Here is a 16,864-nt window from a genome sequence, read left to right as displayed (position 1 = left end):
TCTAAGGCAAGAGATGAACAGAGGTGTTTTGCCATTGCCTTCCTCTACATAGCAGTCCCAGTCTTGCTTGACTGACCTCCATCCAAGTACTAACCAGAGCAGAGCCTCCTTAACTTCTGAGGTCTGTCAAGATTGGGCTGCACCCAGGTCAGGACGGACTTGCTTAAGTTTAAAAAGGTGAATTTGTGGGAAGATGGCAATGTATAGCCCAATCTTGGAAGCTAAGAAGGGTTGGTACTTGGATGAGAGGCCACCAAAGAAGACACTGCAGATGAAGACAATAGCAGACTGCCTTTGCTTCTCGCTTTTGAAAGCCCCTTGCTCAGGTTGGGAAGTTGGTTGGGACTTGGCATCATATATGTATGTAATATAGTGAACCGTTTAAAGTAAGTAGCTGAAAGTGCGTACTTAGGAGGCTGAAACTGGGAAGAAGCTGAATTAAGCCAAGATATTTCACAGTCTGCACTGAAAGGAACACAGAACGTTGGAGATTTTGGATTTGGTTTTTAAGACTGCCTTTCACCCTATGTCTGCTTTAGCAGTGAGTTTACTGTGTTCTGATCTAAGACATTTGCTGATATTAGGCTGTAACCACAGTGTCTCTGCTAGGGTTTACATGCGCTGGTGATGATGAGCCTCTTAGGTGTTCACTCATCTTGGGATTCTTTTCTTAAATTAGGTCCTTACAACAAAACAGCTATTAACTGAGAAAGGGGTGTGTGTGAGTGAAAACAAGCTGGTTGGCTCATCCTTGGTGGCATGCGAAAGCCTCTGTAGTATATTTGAACAGTTTTACCATTTTAATGCAGCTTTTCATCTGATTTCTGTAGGGAAGCACCATAAGCTTGTAGTGAGGCTGCACTTTTTACAAGAGAGAGTCCAGTTTGGCTTCATTTGTCCTTGCAGTTGTCTGGGAAAATTTTTTTTGCTGGGATAACATCTGATTTAAAAAAAACACACACACAGGGAGACACACCACCACCACCAAAGGTGTGACTGCATAATTATAGATTTGCAGTGTGCATTGCGGAAGGATTTAATGAGTGGTGCAAAATGTTAGGCTTTCAGCCTGATCCTGCCCCCCTCCTGTAGCTGTTGCAGCACAAACGGAGGCTGTTAATGCCACAGCAGTTCCTGCAGCATCCAGCACGAGGGGAGGGTGGGCAGACCTGGAAAGAGATCCACCTTTCTAAAAGGAAGAGAAAATGTTCTTTGTTTTGCTCCAAGCAAGTGTTGAGAGCTGGGAGATTGGGGCACAAAGAATTCCTCAGCCATTGAAACAGAAGTAGCAGCAGCTGTGGGGGGGAGCTTCACTTCCTAGCATTAGAGCAAAGCAATAGGTTTCCTTGCACTAGGGAAAAGGAGCCTGGTGTCCAATTCTGAGCACTACACAAAAAAGCACAGGATCGAGCTCCTTCTCTTTTCAAAATAAGCACAGCTAATTTCAGGCACTCTCAGAATTCTTTAAGCCTGACTTTATTTTGAGATTGGTGTTTATAAGCAATTCTTATTTGCTTTTTCTGTGTCAAGGTTTTTGACTATTCACAATTCCTGTTAATTTGGGGGGAAACCCCCCCCTCCACCCCCCCCCCCAATACTAACAGACCAAACCTGTAACAATGATGCATTTTGGATAACGGAACTTGTTACTCTTTGTTTGATTATATCTCGACTATCACTTGATGACGAGAATGCAATTAATACCTTAGGTTGTTTGTTAAAAAGGCTCCTAATTAAAACCGATCCCTGCGATTGCCTCGTGTGCATACAAAAAGCAGGCATTCTGTTAGACTGCTGAACTGTGAGCAAGTTCTCCATTCAGCTTGGCCAAATGACACCGTTAATTGGCAAGTGGGGTTTTCATGGCACATTCACGACAGCCCAGGCCGGTGCCAATCTTCCCAGCTACTTAAAGAAGGAAATTCCACCCCTGCTGCAACCATGTTGCTGCCTGGAAGGGTTTCGTTTTCTTCTCTGTAGGGTCTGCCCCCGCTGCAGTCCGTTGTGGCACAAACTTTGCAAACGTGTTGATTTGCAGAACTGTCACCAGCTTTAGACTTGATGTTCGGCTCTTGTAAACTTCTGCCAAAGCTGAAGGGAGAGTGCTCCATTCTGTTTATGCAGCAGTGTCTAAATCTGTGCCAAAGGCTGGCTCTAGTAATTGATACCATTCATTGATACTGGTGTTAACATCCACCCCTCTCCTCCCCAAAAAGGTCCTTATTCTGCTTTTTTCCTTTGGGGCTGGAACAGCCTTGGAAATATGATCATGAGCATTTACTGTTCATAGTAAAAACATTTTTAAACCTCTACCGGACCACTTCAGTAAGGTGGTTTAAAGGCAAGATTCCTCTTCCCTTTCCTCCTTCACCTGAAAGAGACTGTGGACAGTTTTTCCCAAAATTGCAGTTAGTTGGATTTTCCCTTTTAAAGAAATCTGGGCAAACAGATACCTTGGTTTCACCCGTGAGACTGTTGGCACAAGCCTTCATCTACTGAGTGCAGCTTCTGTTTGATCTGAAACAAGGAGGCCTGGTTCCTTGTAGTGACGGTGGAATCTCTCCCCTAGGATGGCTTCCTATTGCCCTCAAGTGAGCTGATGCTCAGGTTGTGCTAATTTCAAAGGAGGACCACACTGAAGCCCTGAGAGCTGATCTCGGAAGCTGTACTTCCCCCCTCCTTTGAGACAGATATGCCAGAGTAGGAAAGCATGCCCCGCGACATCATTGAAATTGGGATCATTTATTTAACATTTTATGCTGTGCTTTTATAATGTTTTGTTTCATTCACAAAAGCTTACCCACGGTTGAAATTCACTTGAGGTGTCTTATACAATATGGAATTTGCCCACAGTGTGAAACTGAGGTATACTTTAGTTAGCAATCAGTCCTGTTTATTCTTTTTTTCTATTCCTCACAAATATTACATGAAAACAAATTGTCCAAGGCACTTTACCTCAGAGAGTTTTCCCTCCCCCATCAAAGTTATTATCAGCTGCCATATTCGATAGATGTAAGGACTATACTTGAGGGAGGAAAAAGTAGGACTTGTATAAATGATGGCCGTACATTGTTTGTTTTGAGGTATGACTGCTGTGTGTTGATAGATAGAAGATGAACCTTGGGATATCTGTTCACCACATTTGATTAAATTCTGCTGACCTATATCTTCAAGGTATAAAGCCAAATGATATTATTTGTATGATAGTGTTGAAAGTAGTGAATTAACTCAAAGAATAGTAACCTCTCTGCCATCATTAGTGATGTGGGGAAGAAAATTTTCTAGAAAGATTTCCAATGCAGTATTTTTACATGGAAAAACTGTCTGCCCCATATATTTAAATAGAGTCTATTTATAGTTGTTGAGGCTGTTGCCCTGCAAATAAAATCATGTTATTTATTTTAGTATGCTTATATTCCGCCCTTTCTCATGAGTGAAATGGACCAAATGAGGGGTATGAAGCAGGAGCAAACTCCAGGGCTTGTACATGGTGTTATTTGCCTTCTTTTGCTAACATTACTTAAACATTTGCCTTTTTATTTAAATTGGAAAATTTCTGATTCAAATTTTCTCAGACAATCCACATTGCTGGGATATTCATATGAAGAGTTTTGGATGAGATTGGCCTTGGACAGTTTGCTCTACAAGGTAGATAGATGCTCATTCCCCCCACCTTCCCTTTTTTGTTTTCATTTCATTCTCTCATACCCAAGGCCAGCCCTAGACCATCTGGCACCCTAGGCAAGGCTAACTTCTGGCGCCCCCCCCTCCCACTGATAACGTCACCAAATTACATGGTGGACACCCGGTTTGGCTCACCCAGAAGGCTGACGCTCTAGGCAATTGCCTAGTTTGTCTAGTGGCAGGGCTGGCCCTGCTCATACCCATCACCAACATAACGGTGGACCATACACCATTTGTGCTCTATAGACCCTGTCACAGAATTCCACCCCCTTCTGGTAACTGTTGTCGCAATCCCCAGTGCCCTTTCTTTGTGTTTCTAGAGTTGTTTCCTCCATTACAGGTTTCTCATCATTCCATGTTGGCCCTCATCCACACCTTTCTGGAAAGGAATGCATTGGTAAGCCTTCCCAGCATCTCACTTGGTTTCCTTGGTCCAGGGCAGTGGGGTATAGAAGCAGCTCGGACTGCAAAGTGATCCTTCATCCCAGGAATAGTTGGAAGGTGGAGGAAAGGAGAGAGACCTCTATCCCATAGGCAAATAGTAGAAGCAGAGATCTGGTAGCTAGTCACTGCCGTTGCCTAGCCATTGCTAGGTGTGGAGGGTATTTGGGGTGTACATCAGCATAGGACACTTTGGCAAGTAATTCTTTAGACTGTGGGTGAATTTATGCATATATGGCAGGGCCAGTTTTTCTGTGTTGGACATGCCACACCTAGCTGTTTGGAAGTTATTCTGGTTTCTATAATGTGTTCTCTGTGAGGTTGCTTCTTCTCACTGTTGTTTCATTTACCTTGCACTGAATGCATCATTTTGCATCCGAGTGAGGACTGATGGCAGACAGCGTGTTACTCTGCTGATCTGCAGTCGCTTTCCATAACTTGTTGGGCTTACTGAAAGTGCTGCATTTATCCCATTAAGCCCTCAAAGGCCTCAGGTCCCATAGACTACTTCCTACTGGTATCCAATGTGGTGATCTCTTTCAGTTGGGGCCAACTCAAATGCAAAGCCCTGAGAAGCTGGTTCCTTTTGTAGAAAGCATGGAAAGGTCACAGTTACCAGCACATCTTTAAAAATGTATAGATTTGATTTTACAATTTTTAGGGTATTGCGTTCTCTTGCAGTATTTGCTTGGTCCATTACCGTGTGAGTAGGTGTGGGGTTATAAATCCAGTAAATGAAAATCAAAACTTGTTGATTGGAAAAGCCAGTTTGCAATGGATCAGCAGTGTCTTTTTTAATGTCTTTTTTGAAAAAGCTTTTAAGTCCTGTTTATGAGGTTCCCTGTCTGGTTGTCAAAGGGGCAAGTTATCCAAATCTCTGTTGTGCTTTTAAAGGTGGGCGTGGATCCATTTTCTGCATTTCTGTAAAAGTGTCTTTGTAGCCCCTTTAGAGTGAAGACTTGCTTTCTGTCTGCTAATACTTGGGGTGTTCCTTATTTCTCTTTTATGTTTGAGGGTGGGAAGAAGCAGGGCGGTGGTAGGGAACACCCACTTCTCGATCTTTCTCAGGTTTTCTGCACTGTAACGATGGCACCATCGCCTGATTTCCAGAAAAGACCGGCCTGAGTTGAATCATTGGGTGACTGGCTATCTTAGCATGCTTTCATCTCTCCCCCCTCCCCATCCGTTTTAATTGTGTAGCTGCTGCGGGATTGAATTCCAGTTAGTGACAATGACTGGCATATGTTGGTATATTATATCATAGACATCATTGTAGCTGGCAGTTCTTGGAACCTTTTTCCGACATGGGATCTACCTGTGTATTTGTCTATCATTCATAAGAACTCACCTGATTAAATTTATATGCACATCTATAAATTTCAAGCAGCTGTTAAGCTTACATGCATGCTGCGTAACAATAATAATTTTAAAAAGATGCCATTGTGGCAGGTTGTGTATAGATTTTGCAGTGCTTGTGCTTAAAATGCGGGGGTATGGGGTAGGTGAGTGGGGGTGTTGTTCCACTGGACGGTGAATTCAATCTGAATTGAATAGCCAATAGAATTTTCAAACCTTAGTAGAGAATACAAGTGACTGATTTAAATGAACAAAGATGCCAGTTGGTAATGATAATCCCAGTCTTGACTGCATAAATGTTAATGTAAATTTGACGTGTGTGTGTGTGTGGTTTTTTGGGGGGGAGGGTGTCTTCTGCGAGTCTGCGAATGGCAGAGTCATTCCGATATATAATAATCGAGTTTGCGCCTCTCTCTCCTCCCCCACCCCCGGTCTCAAGCAATGTACAAATTCATGCTTCTCAGTCAAGAGAATAGCTTCACAAACTGGTGTTCCAGTCTGTGGCCGTAGCCCTGCATTTTCAGTGCAGCAAATGCATTTTCCACATTAACCAAACATGACAGCCGAAATGATTATTAACCATGCAAGATGTCGGAAGTCATCAAAAATTCACATCAGAGTAATTGCAGCGGCTGTGGGGGGGGGAAGGGTTGACAGTGTTGTGGGGGGTGGGAATAAGTAGAATCTTTTCTCTTTGCTTGCCTCTCCTTTCTTCCTTTCCTTCTCCCCCCACTCCCCGCCCTCGAATCTTAGATGGTACATTCCATTAACAATAAAATATCCTTCTGTAACCTATAAACACTCCCTTCAGTAACTGGTTTCACACCAGTGATGTCCTTGGTATAGAACAGCCTTGAACAGAATGCCATTGATGCTTTACTAGCAGTCATGCTCAGCTGTGGAGACAGCGGCTTTCTCATTGTCTTGCCAGACTCTTCTCTGTCTCCCGCTTGCAATTTTTTTTCCTTGAGAGGAAATACTGTGAGCGCTAATGCAGAAGAGCGCAGCTGCCTGTGAGCCCAAATACCAGGCATTAGCAAAGTGTTGCAGCTACAGCTAACCCTAAAAGGTTTGTACCTTTTCCGTTGTGTGATCCACAGGTTATGATTTTTTTAAAAAAATTATATATAGATAATATAATATATATCTGCCTATTGATCTTAAGTAGTTTAACTGGGTTTTGGGGGTTTTTTTTGCATAAATATGTAAGACATTGATGCGTAAGTTTGTAGGAGGAAATTAATTCAGAATAGGTATCATGGGGGGATGGGTTTGGGGGGCATTGCCTTCACAAATTTCCCCCCTTCTAAATAGATGAAGGGTGGGGCATCTGATGTAAAGGATCTCAGGTTACTTGTTGTTGTTTTTTTTAATCCTTTTGGCTGCTTATTTTCTTAAAATTTAAGCAAAAGTCTAGCAAGTCAGGTTTCTGAGCTGTAGCCTGCTGACCTTATAAAATGTATTCCCTTTCCTTGGTTGGTATGTATTTAAAAGGTAAACATTGATAAAATGAATTTGGGGCTGCCATTGTGCCAGTAATGGGTATGTCTGCATATGACTATCTTAAAGAAGCTAGTGTTATACTTTCAGAAACACACGTATGAATTGTGATGGGAGAAGGTTTAAGTTTAGACTAGTAAGAGAGTCCATGCCATTTTCTGAAATCTTTTTTCATATGTAAAATTTGTTGTCTTTCATATGTAAAATTTGTTGCATTGCAATAAGTCACTCGATCACTTTTCTGTTGTACTGGATTCAAGTCATTAGCTGCTGTAAGGGGGGGGGATATATTGTAAATGCTGTGGGCTGGTAGGGGTGTATGTGTGTATCACCCTTTCAGTTGCTTTTGGATTCTCTGCACATCTTTAATTTTGTTTTCTCTGTAATACAGCATTCCAGCTGGGGAAACAGGGTTAATAAAGTATTTAGATCTCTTATGTGACAAAGGGTAGCTGATAAGTGTTAGTCCAGTTTGGAGATTCTACTCCAGAAGTGTTAAAGTGCATGCTTGAACATCCTCTCTAGCTCTATCCCTTGTTTCAAGGGAAATTCATGAACTTAGTTTAGCAGAGAAGTGCTGTTGAATGGGGACATTGCTAGAGAGAGAACCATCGCCACAGAGACAGCATGGAAAGGAACCTTTGAATTCCTGAAGATAACAGACAATGAAATGTATGTGTAAAGATGGAGGGATTCACTGCCACTGACTCCATTTAGGAGATGCTTAAATTATTCTTTCAGTTTGGCACAGTAGTATTGCAAATTATTTTCCTTTGTCTGGAGGATGGAAGCCAGAGTTCAAACTGAGCTCTGAAAATGCATGTATAGGAAACTGGTTAAATCTCTCTTTCTAACCAGCAGTTCTGGCCCATATAAAACCAAATCCTGGTTATCTCTGAGCTACAGATTTGATGTGTGCGTGTGTGTGTAAATTGTTTAGGTTAATATTTCTTCTTTTTTTTACTGTTATCATGTACATAGTATGGGAAAGGCTTTTTTAAAAAAGAAGGGTGTGGAGATGCAGACTGTTGAAAGGGAAAAATGGAAACCTTTTGTCTTCAGTGTGTCTATCATATAATTCTTGTGGTTGAAGTGTAAAAAGTTTAAACCAGGGATTTCACTGTAGTACTTATGTCTTCATTCATTTTTGATAATGATAGACATTTTTCCTGTTATAGCTGGAATTAATAAAATATACATTTATCACTAAACAATTATGTTGAACAGTTTATAAAGTTCTGCAGTAATGTGTTAAATTTATGTATTAATTTAACAGATGGATAATTTGTATTTTTAAATTAAGTCTTTTTTTAAGGAAACATCAGTATAAAGTATACTTTTTTTATAAAGCCGGGTAATTAAAAATAAATGTCCACATCTCTATGACTTCTTTATTTACTTTTTTTTTGGGTTAAAAGTGGGTTTTGAAATTGTATTTGCTTTAATGAATGGTCTGTTAACAAAAGTAACATTTCATTCCCAACACTTGCTTCTCTAATGAACTGCATTGTTCAGTTTTAGTTTTTGTGGATTATTTTGTTAATGCAAAGGATGACATTGCGATATAATAGGTTCTTGGAGTTCTGTATCTGTTGATTCTTTCAAAAGACCTCCCCCCACCCCTAGTGTCTGCATAAGTGCAGCATTTTCTATCCCTGCTTTTTCCCTTTGTTACACTCCAGCATGCATTGCTTGTACTAGCCTAATGAAATGGATCTTTAGCTTTGGAAGTTTTACTGTAGCAACAGCAAAATTCCCTGCAACCCTTCAAATAGTCATAAAGAACAGTACAGTAAATGATGTTGTCCAAAGTGCCGCAGTGAGTGAGCCCATCCGTGTCTTGGTTTCTGCATTTTGCATCTTCATTTAACTTGGTTATCATATTCCAATGCTAGCAATACATCGAGGAGGATTCTTGGAACCAGGCGTTGCCCGGTCAGTGGGCGTTGGTGTGTGCAGATGCAGAGTACTTGAAATGTGGACTGAGGGTGGGGGGAGGATTACAACTCTTCCCTTTCCACAGAAACTGCAGGATCTTTAGGGTGTCCAAGAAGGGAACCACAAGCAGGTACATGGAATTGTCTCGGGGCCAGAGAAACAACATTTAAGAACCATTTAGTTCTGTTTTAGCTCTGGGGAGGCATCAAGAAACGAAGCTGTTCTGAATCAAAGGGTGGGAAATGTGGGTCCTCTTAAATTTTTCATCCATTTTCAGGTGCACGCAGCATGTTTTAAATCTACAGGATGTGGGAAAATGGTGTAATAACATAAAATAGTACAAGACTGTATGTTGGTAAAATCCAAGCTATGAAAAATGCTTCTGAAAAACGGCAAATAAGCTGTTCTTATTGGGAGACAGAGGATCCAGATGTTGAGAGGGAGATATATGAATGGGAGTGAAAATTGTTGAGAGGCATGGCGTTTCCAGTGTAAGAAATTGAGTAGGCGGATAGAGGATCTGCCATGGTATTAATTGCTGCTTCGTTTCCTCTGTAAGTAATATTGGGGGTGGGGGGGGGGTTGACAGTATTCCAAGAGATTTGTGTAATAATTAATGGAGGAGGGGCAATTCATTGATATAGTTTCATTGAAGCTAATGGATCTACCTATACCAATGATGGGATCAATCATGCTTAAGGTTTTTATCAGTTAATTTCTGAGGCTAGTTAGCATTTACAATATGATGACTGTAGAATTAGGTTTTTCTGCAGTAGTAAAAGAGCAGGGTTGGCTCCAGCCTGGTCAATAGAGAACAGGTATTGTAAAATATCAATATGCTAAACTATTTGTGTGTATGTCGTAAAAATTTTTAACAGATGCATTTCTGCTAAGCTTTTTAAAACGCATTCAGTAATGAATCCTTTACTTGTTGGAAAAGCTGAACTCTTTGCCATCTTGTATTCCTGTGACATTGATGCATTTCCAGCAATTTTGCAAAAATTCCTAACCCACATTTGGGTGCAGAGAATTAAGGTGGGGTCCTCCGGGTAACAGAGTTGTGCCCTCTTTCTTTCTTTCTTTCTTTCTTTCTTTCTTTCTTTCTTTCTTTCTTTCTTTCTTTCTTTCTTTCTTTCTTTCTTTCTTTCTTTCTTTCTTTCTTTCTTTCTTTCTTTCTTTCCCCAAAGTACAGCATGGGCAGCAACAAAAGACGACCAAATGCCCATAACAGTTTTAATCTAGATTATTTGTATGATACTGGAAGAGGAGAGCATTTATTGCTGTTCTGTTGAGGGGAGCAAATGCATTTGTGTAACTACAGTACTAAAATGGCAGAAGAAGCAATAAAATGGCGTCATGAGGGGAAATTAGTTAAATAGCCTGGTTTAGGGCGTTCCCTCCTGCTCATTCTGAGGAAGATGCTTCTCTTCAGCCATGGGTATTACTAGTTATGACTGTCGATATAATGTCAATCCTAATTCTTCTCCCCCCAACAACAACAAAAAATCTATGTCTTCGATTTGGAGAAGAGGATCCAGGAGCACCAGGAGTATAATCTGTTCTTTCTGCTTTATGATTGCATTTCCTAATTCTGAGAACATGTTCTCATTAAAATTACTTTATTCCCATTGGCCTCTGATGGCATGTAGCTTTCCTTTCAAGCCTCAGAGCTTAGGACTCAAGAAACTTGGCTGTGTCTCCTACTAGTTAATTTTAGAAAGGAGAAGAAATCTAAAGGGAGGGGGATCTCATGAGGGGCTCATTTGTGCTCCCATATTTCATATTGTGTATTGAACTGATAGGGTAATGTTGTGCTAGTCCTTGAGATACTTGCCACAATTGAAGTATTTCACTAGGTTTTTATTCTGTCTGCACTTAGAATGTGACATTACAGAACCACGTGCCCAATTAGAGGGAGCCAGTGTGTGGTATATTGGTCAGAATGTCAGACTAATATCTGGGAGACCCAGATTTGAATCCCCCCTCTGCCATGGAAGCTTGCTGGGTGGCCATGGGCTAGTCACACACTTTCAGCCTAATCTTGTTGAGAGGAGAAGAGAATGTTATAAACTGCTTTGGGTCCTCCTTGGAGAGAAAGGTGGGGTATAAGTGAAGTAAATCATGGATATATGGCTTTGTTATGTATTTGTCTCAGTGTAGACCACAAATTTTGTGATGAATATTGACTGATGGTGGTACCCCTGAGCCCCAGAGGAAGAGTGAGAGCCAAATATTCTCTTTAATCTGTAAATTATTATTCTGGAAATGTAGTGTTTGATTTTTTTCCCCCTTCCTCCTCCTCCAAGTCATTTGGTACAACAGTTTCTGAGCAAAACACTGCAGCAAGGATTAGCGCCATAAAGAATGGTTCCATTACTGTCCTGAAACTTCTGGTACATCTTGACATCAGTGTCTGCAAGCAGTCCAGGTTTCGGGTAACATCATTTCTCTTTGGATAGTATGAAATATTCAGGGTCCTGTTGAATTGATGAAAAGTTTTAACTTGAGCCCACGAAACAAGACAAAAATGTTAAGACCTGTTGTCTGCACAATAATGGACTTCTAGCAGGTTAGCCGGGGAGTTTTCTCATCACCCTTATGGGAATTCAAAGCCTCAACTTGTGCAGTTTGTAAAATTATCAGTGCAGTAACTGTCATGAACTGCAATATTGATTGGAACCTACAATGAGTGAAGGTCCTTCCAAAAAATAATATTAATGTAAGTTGGGATTAAAGAGAAAAATTAATTTAAAACATTTCTGTCCCATCTTATCTCCCAAGACTCAAGGGGACTAACTTTATTTCCCCCCTCAGTTGTATTTCCTGAGTTTTCTGCATATTTATGTAGCTCAGTCCTTGAAATAATCGTATTTTTAATTTTATGTTTAAGCTACGTTAAGTGGAAGTATGTTTATTGAATGGGGGTGGGGGGAAGAGAAGGCCGTTGCTTATGCTTCTAAATGGGATCCCATCGTGTTCTCATGCACCCCATTAATTTTCCCATTTTAAAAAAAATAGCCCAAAGATATCACTGCAAGGACCCACTTCTATCCATTTCATAGAACTAACCTGGAAGTAGGATTGCCTTCATATTGTTACCTATGCCAACCTCTTGGAGTGAGTGAGTTCAGAAATACTATTGAATAGATAAAAATAAATAAATAAATCGGTGAGCTTGTTTTGTCAAGGAAAAGTAAAATGGTTGCCCACGACCATTTCTGCTTCTTTCCTTATAAACATGGAAAACAATGACTGTGATATCAGTCCTGCCTGTCTTTTCCAATTCATGTTTTCCGCCGTGTTTGCTCCTTCCTGGTGCAAATGACATTTTTAAATGCATGTTCCACATGCTTTGGACAACCCAAATTCTTTGTCTGCGGCAGGACATTTAAGCCCTTTCCAGTGCTAAATAGAGAGCCCGTATTATGTTTCCATTAGTGGCAAAAGCTGTTGCAGCACACCACATTTTGGGTGTGATCTTCAAGCACTCTCACCACGTAGCTTCCGTTCATTTCAGTGCGGGGCTTGAATAGATCTCGTGAGAAACCCTGATGGAACAAATGGAGGCAACACAGCAATAATGCTTGGTGGGTTGCACCCAGTTGCCTACAAGAAGGAAGCTGTTTGAAGCATTTCATGCACAGAGTGCGAGTCTTTCCTTTCTGCCTATGCATTCTGGCTTTTAGTTTTATTAATCATTATTAAATCCATTAGACTGCAACCAACCCATTTTGAAGCCATGGGGTTTTCAAGACAAAAGATGAGCAGAGGCAGCTTGCCATTACCATTGCCTTTCTCTGCATAGCAACCTAGGTCTTTCTTGGTGGTTTCTCATCCACGCAATAACCATGACTGACTCTGCTTAATTTCTGAATTTTGACAAGCTCAGGCTACATTAAATCCTGAAGCATTTTTGCCTTTTAGCTTTGTTTTGAATTGTTGATTTTAAATCCCCTCCGTTCCCTACTTGGTACACCTTTTTTTAAACAAAAGAAGCTACCACATTTATTGATGTAACTGGCTAACGACTGTGAAGGTAGGCTTCATCAAGCAAGGAGCATTGCTGTCTTATGTGTATTAATTATATTATACACAAAATTGTACTTACCGTTTGTATCTTCTGCAGGCTTACAAGCACACCATTATGTTGGAACCATGTGTTTAACGTTCCACAGTTTTGTTAAGGACTAACTCAGGGGAGCCCTGGGAACAGGACTGGTCCTAGACATGTTGCCAACTTGCCATCCCAGCCAGCTGTGTCTCCATAATTCACTAGATGCATCCCAGAATCCTTTGCAATGTTCAGGAAATTGTGAGGTCCACTTCTTAGTTTATTTGTAGTGCCAGGTGTCTGCTTCTGTTGCTTGAGCAGTTGGGTTTGGGGGGCGGGGGGGGGGGGGGGGGTTGGGGTCAGGTCTTTTGCTCATTCCACCTGCCTTGTGATTCCACTTTACTCCCAGCTACCCTGTCATTAGTTCATGCGCTCCTTCGTCCTTCCTGTACAGAATCATCATTATACATGACTTCTCAGTTGCCAAACTGTTCAGAGTCCTGCAAGAACCTGAACATTGTAGTAGTACAAGCTGTAATCCGAATGCAGCAGTGCCTGTGTAACACCACCTAAGACAATTATCCCTAAATCATGTTTGAGTCCCCCCAACCAAGTGCCTGGTCATGAATGCATGTATGTAATAGCTGTAATGTGTAAATTGGGATATGGTTTATCTTCTGTATATTGTTTGCATTTCAGCTGCTGTCGGTGGCTAAGAATCCCTTGACATCTTTTAGCCAGCTCCATGCCCTACAGAAGATGAAGCGAGATGACAATATTTTAAATAATGTGTAGTTCTAAGGGAGCTAGAAAGGAAGGCAAGCAAAGCAAAACAGAGCCCAACTTGATTTATGGCTCACTTCTTTATGCGAACAGACTTTTGACTCGTACGCTGTTGGGCAGAAGCAGTCCCATTTAGGGTAGATATTTTCTGAGGCTGGCCTACTTATTTAAACATCTTAAATCCTGCCTTTCCTCACCAGGGACCAAAGCCTCAAGTATTCAACTGTGGCATATCAGAAGCTGATACATGCTACAAGCATATCCTAGGGAAAGATACTACGTGTACTTCCTTTGATTCTGGTGGGATAATGCCACAATATGGCTTGCATTGTGATATTTCTAAGAGCCACTTTTTTGAAAATGCGTTTGTTCTCAGTAAGTATGTGGATGTAACTTTGGAGGGTCAAACATGCATCCTTTTCCAGATTCTCATCCCATGAACATTAATTTTTTATACTTCTATGTGAGATAGATTTGTTCCTTCAAGCCTGTGCTGAAATACTAGGAAAGAGTTACAACATGCAACCCTTTGGGGGAAAACAAAAACAACAAAAACCTCTACTATGGGTACTTTTCATATGGCAAGTATGGATGTCAAGCCACCTTAGAGAGGCATCCTGAATAAAAGGATGTCCAGAGCCAAGCCAAGATTGGTCAGAAGTGGTAGTGTCTTCCAGAAAAGATGTAAAACATGGTTTTCATGCAGTTTTCTGGAAGGGGGACAGTCAGAAAGAGCGTAATCAGAGATGTCTAGACATATGTAATTTCGGTGACAAACCCACTGTGGAAATGCACTCACAGCACTTGTGATACAGATTTGGTTTTTACTCACCGTTGACTCAAAAGTAACCAGAGATGCCAAAAATGCACAGCAGTGATTGGCCAGTTGTTATGTTAATTACAAAGGTCTCTTTGTACAGCCAGCATGATGTGGTGGTTATGGGCGGCAGACTCTAATCTGGAGAACCGGGGTTGATACCACGCCTCCTCCACAGGAAGCCTGCTGGGTGACCTTAGTTCAGTCACTTTTCTCTCTCTCTTAGTCCCAGCTACCTCACAAGATGCTTGTTGTAGGGAGAGAAAGGGAAGACGATTGTAAGCTGCTCTAAGTGCCTTAGAGTAAAGAAAAGTGGGGTATAAAAACCAACTGTGTGTGCGTGTGTAAATGATTTGACAGAACATAAACATATAGACAAAATAGGAAGGAGGAGGGTAAGGATCCTTGGAGTAAGGGCATGATAAAAATGTAGTAAACATTAAATATGCAGTGGAAGGTAGTGTGTAGGTATCTATATTTTCACACCTGTGTGTGTGCCAGTGTTTTTCAGGTTCATTTGTTTAGAAGCAAACCAGTTTTCCATTAAGCTGTTTTCCATTTCCTTCTGAATAATACCTCCTTTTTATTAAATTATCTTACACTTCCTTCCGAACCTGGAGAAGAAGAGCACCTACAGTAATCTGCTAATGAGCACATTTATTAAAATTTAATTGATTAATCATCTGCCCTTTTACCAGCTCATCAATTGAAATTCTTTTGTTGGTTGACGGACCTGGTTATTTGTGTTTCTAAACACTGAGCCTTTGTAACAAATGATGTCTTTTAATCCACATAATGAGTTATGTTGCCCATAATATTTGCTTGCATCTTATAAGGAACAAATATAACAAGGTATTTTTTTTAAAAAAAAAGGGTGTTAGAAGCAACCCTTATTCTATTTGCAGTCTCTATGCGGCAAATTTTGTGTTAAGGTATTCTACCATGATATAGAATGGCACAAATATAATTATACAAAGGGCTGGTGTTTGAATATTCAGAGATAGAGAACTGTGGCCTACTGGAAGGAAAGTATTAAATCTCAAGACTCTGGACAGGTGTGGTTAAAACTGCAGCCAGGTAGTCTTGGACTGTTTATGTCATTCCCAAAAGTCTTTAACCTTCATCCCAGCCTTGGCATATGGTCATCCTGCTTGTTTGTTTTGTGAACAGTGGTAAGATATTTGATGTAAATTCCGCAAAGGAATGAACTTCACTTGAGATTTATTCATTCTTAACCCTTATTTTCTTCCTAATATTCTCATACCTCTTCTGTATACAGCCATTTAGTAATCAGACCCATTTTCCATTTATTGTCTCAACTTTTTTTCTTGATGCTTTATCTCCAGATCATTTCCATGGCCCCATATCGTAGTGTTCTTAATAGGGGCCAGGTACACTCCCTCCCCTTATGGTATACAAATCTCGGGGGCTTTTGGAATTATAGACAGCTTCTTTTCCCCAGCTTCTTTACCAACCAGCAGAACAGATTTGCTTTATTCTGCTCGACCTTCCTGGGCCCTTCAAAAAGTGGCATCCAGTAAAAAGGAATCAAGAAGAAGAAGAGGAGGAGGAGGAGATTGGATTTATACCCCATCCTTCACTCAGAGTGGCTTACAAACTCCTTCCCTTCCTCTTCCCACAACAGACACCCTGTAAGATAGGTGGGGCAGAGAGAGCTCTCCCAGAACCACTCTTGAGAGGACCAACTCTGAGAGAGTTATGGCTGACCCAAGGTCACCAGGAGCTGCATGTGGAAGAGTAGGGAATCAAATCCTGTTCTCCCAGATTAGAGTCCACACACTTAACCACTGCACCAAACTGGCTCAAGAGACTAATGTTAAGGAGTTGGCTGATGCTCATCAGGCATCTCATTGAATGAGTTTTTTTTCCCATCCAGTTGCAGCTGACTCATGGCAACCCATAGGGTTTTCAAGGCAGGAGATGTTTTGCCATTAGTTTGCCATTGCCTGCCTTTGTGTTACAACCCTGGACTTCCTTGGTGGTCTGCCATCCAAGTCCTAACCAGGACTGACTCTGCTTAGTTTTTGAGGTCTAATGATATCAGGCTAGCTTGGGCCATCCAGGTCAGGTACTGTTTTTATGTCCTAATGTTTCTGCTTGGAAGGCAGATGAGTAGGAGTAGAAGTGTAATTGGTGGGCAGTAATGAATTACGGTAAATAAGAGATAGTGTTGTAGAATAACATTGGATGTGATTGTCCTTTTTTTGCTGCTTCTCCTCTTTTCAAGTGTGAACAACCACGTCCCCAGTTCTCTTCCTGATGTTTACATGATG

At 41.1% G+C, this 16,864-nt stretch overlaps 1 protein-coding gene across 2 annotated transcripts in view; it reads left to right on the top strand.

The window, feature by feature from the left end:
* NUP93 (nucleoporin 93) overlaps positions 1-16,864 on the top strand; it is a 97,044-nt gene that overhangs the window by 27,574 nt on the left and 52,606 nt on the right. Inside the window, exon 1 of one of the 2 annotated variants that reach the window (XM_060254533.1) lies at positions 6,290-6,550. The exons of the other annotated variant lie outside the window; for it this stretch is intronic. The gene's annotated coding sequence lies outside the window, so the exon portion shown is untranslated. Of the gene's footprint in view, positions 1-6,289; positions 6,551-16,864 lie in introns of those variants that run through there. 2 annotated transcript variants of the gene reach the window in all.

The sequence above is a fragment of the Heteronotia binoei genome, chromosome 14 (genome assembly GCF_032191835.1).
Source record: "Heteronotia binoei isolate CCM8104 ecotype False Entrance Well chromosome 14, APGP_CSIRO_Hbin_v1, whole genome shotgun sequence".
Taxonomy (NCBI): domain Eukaryota; kingdom Metazoa; phylum Chordata; class Lepidosauria; order Squamata; family Gekkonidae; genus Heteronotia; species Heteronotia binoei.
This window is presented reverse-complemented; position numbering and strand designations above follow the sequence as displayed.